We start from the raw sequence: 3,427 nt of genomic DNA, 5'->3' as shown, positions 1-3,427 counted from the left end.
GCAGCAAATAAATTTCTTCCAGTGGGGAGCTGCCAGCAAATCACGCTGTGCGGCTAGGAAGGTGAGCTAGCCGGCTGCCTGAAATCAAGCCGCCAGCTTTGACCCGGCCCGCCGGACAGCGAGGGCTGACTGGCTTCAGCCAGAAGGATTTGAGCATAGTTTAGGGTCCACCGGGGAATCTGCAAACAGGCCTAGTTGTTGACTGTGACACGCTGCGGGCTCATAAACTCTGGTCAAGGTGCTGCAGGACGCCGCACGTCGCCCAAACAACAAACCCCGTCACTTCCCCGAGCATGCTACAACAGTCGGCCTCGACACACCACAGGGCGAGCCGCAGACCCATGCACCCCAGGGAGACGCGGAATGGAGGCGCGGGGCTCCGGGAGCTGGACAGGCCCGAACGGAGCGAAGCCTCGGGAAGGAGCAGGGGAAACACTCGCGGGGAGGTGAGACCCGGAAGGGGAGCCCCCCGAAGGACCCCGAAGAACAGAGCGCCGAAGGGGAGCCCCAGCCAGCAGCCGGCCGGGGAAGGAGCCCGGGACCGCGCCCTCGGGGACGCGCTCCCCAAGCCGCCCCACCCCGCGCACCCGCAGCGCCTCACCAGGCGGGGCAGGCCGCGCCCTGGGCGTCCCGTCGGAGCATCACCGCCCCGGACCCGGAGCTGCGCGGCGCCTCCAGCGGAGGGGCGGGCTCGGGGCTCCCGGCATCCCTTCCCCCGCGGCCCGGGGGCGGGACCCGGACGCGAAGGGCCGCCGCTCCCCGCTCCCCGCTCCGCCAGCCGTGCCCGCAGCAGGCGCAGCCCCCTTAAGAGGACGGGCGTGGGCGCAGGGCACTTTGGGAGCTGGAGTCCTCGGGCTCCGGTCCCCTTGTTCCGGGAGCACCTCCCAGCTGACGCGGGCATACGGCCTGAGCGCCACGGAGGGGTGGCCGCAACCCTGGGAGGCGGCGCGCTGCACGCCGAGGTCGGTGCCAGCGCCCAGAACCTCGGCGAGCAGGGTGGCACGCGCCTGCGCACAGGGCTCGCGGTGGGCGGGAGGGTGGCACGCGCCTGCGCACAGGGCTCGCGGTGGGCGGGAGGGGGGCTGCGCCTGCGCGGAGGAAGCGGGGGGGCGAGGCTGTGGGCGGGGCGGGAGCGCCTGTGGTGGGCGGGGCGCCATGCGGCGGGACGAGGATTGCGCCTGCGCGGATGGGGCGGTGGGAGGTGAGCGGGGTCGCGCCTGCGCGGAGGGAGTGGTGGGCGGGGCAGTGGGCGGGGCGGCGTGCGGCGGGGCGAGGGTCAGCGGCGGGTGCGCGGAGCATGGTAGGTTTGGGGGTCGCCGTTCGGAGGTGGCTGCGGGCCACGAGGCGTGGACGCTGTGGGTTCTGGGAGCCGAGCACCTGCGCCGACTAGGGCCGTAGGGCGAGGGATGGCGCTGACTCCAGTGCGGCGGAACGCTGCGGTCGGGCCTCAGGGTGACGCCCTCGTCCGCGAGCGCCGAGACTGGGGACAGTCGCGCTGGAAAAGGGCACCGAGGGGCCGGGCGGACGGAGGGGCGGACCGGGCGGGTGGAGTTGGAGGGGCGGGTCAGAGCCCTCCACCTGCGCAGGGGGACTCCCTCTCAAGTGCTCCGAAGGGGCACTGTGCTAACTGGGGAAAGCTCAAACGTGCAGAGGCTGGAGACTCCGGCGCATGAGCAGGGATTGGACTTAACTCCCCGAGCCTGCCGTAGGCAGCGTGGCGATGCAGTTTATTTCATCAGACCGGTCGCCTGTCAGACCCTTGTTAGTTGACCCTAAGAAGAAGCGCTGTATTGAGTATATCTGGAAGGACATTTTAAGACTTTCTTACCTTATATTTGAGTGCCCTTGGTGCTTGGGTCACTTTAAAAGGTCAAAGTTAAAACGTTTGAGACATCTGCATAGTTTAGAGATTTTAACGTTTCCACTGGACTGCCATAGTTTTATTTCAAGAACGCTGTACATTTTTTCCTGTGTGTGTGTGTGTGTGTGTGTGTGTGTGTGTTACTGAGGATGGAACCCAGGGGGATTCCACCTCCGGGCTACACTTCCAGACCTATCTTTATATTTTATTTGGAAGCAGGATCTCACTAAGTTGCTGAGAGCCTCACTAAACAGCTGAGGCTGGCTTCGAACCTGTGCGATCCTCCTAAGTACTGTAATTACAAGTGTGCGCCACCACGCTCGGCAAGAATGCTGTGCATTTTGATAGAATAAAATAGAAAAACATAGAAAACGTCCTCTTTTAATACTTTAATTTCCACATCGTGCTAAGCCCTGCCAGTTAGTGGACCTTGATTAATAGTGAACTGATCTTACGTCTGTATAGATGGACTCAGAGCTGTCTTCTGTAAATTTTTAGCGTATGAGTCTTGTTTTCCTAAAATGTTTTATGCCAGTTACCTTTTCTACCAGTTGAACCTGGGTCTCTCAGTCGTTTTCAGATAGAAAGTGCGTAAGCTTAGTTATTGTTTACCATTTTCATTGCCTTATTTTTACCTCGAATTATGCAACTTTTGTTGCGAGGCTCCTTGATCTTCCTGGCTGCTGCTGCACATGCTGAGCTAGCTCTTTGGGGGACCCCCTCGAGGTCCAGGGTTGGGAGTGTGCAGAGCAGGTAAGGCCCTGCAGAGACGGACTGCATCCGATGTGTCTGCGCTTCTTGCCTTGCGGCCTCTGCCAGGTGGTTCTTCCCGCTGCACATAGCCCTGTGCTCATGTTGGGGAAGAGCTCCAGAGGGATCCTCAGGACCAGGTAGGGGACCCCGCGTCAGACGTCCTTCCCTCCTCTAGACAGCCATGTTGTCTTGAAGTGGAGCTGTCCTTGTTATTCAAACGATGCGGCCACCTGAGGCTTCCTGACTCTGCCCCTTGGCCTTGGAGGCTCTAGGTGCTATGTTGGAAACCTTTTTTAGATGAAATTTACATATCATAAAATTAAGTATTTTAAAGTATGCATTTTGGTGTTTACAGCATTGACGGCGTTCTATAACTACGGCCGCTATCTGGTTTCCAAACTTTCCCATCTCCTCAAGAGAAAGCTTGCCTTGTCTGACATTTCACGTAAATGGAATAGTACACGTGGCCTCTGTGCCGGCTTCTTGGCTCTCTGCGTGGTGTTCTTAAAGATCATCCACATCAGAGCATGTGCCATCGCTTAGTTCTTTTATGACTGTTTCATCCTACATATGGATATATTGAGTTTTATAACTATGGCACTTCAATCCAGCATTGACAGCTATTTCCAATGGAAGATCATTTTTTATTACATATTTGCCTATACATTTTTGTATGTATGGTATTGGGGATTGAACCCAGGGGCATTCTACCTCCAAGCTACACCCCAGCCCTATTTTTTATTCTTTATTTTGAAACAGGGTGTCTCTGAGCTGCAGAGGGCCTCACTAAGTAGCTGAGGCTGGCCCCGAACC

The sequence above is a fragment of the Muscardinus avellanarius genome (genome assembly GCF_963383645.1).
Source record: "Muscardinus avellanarius genome assembly, chromosome: 2".
Classification (NCBI taxonomy): Eukaryota; Metazoa; Chordata; class Mammalia; order Rodentia; family Gliridae; genus Muscardinus; species Muscardinus avellanarius.
The sequence above is the reverse complement of the archived record's forward strand: the minus strand, read 5'-3'. Positions refer to the sequence as shown.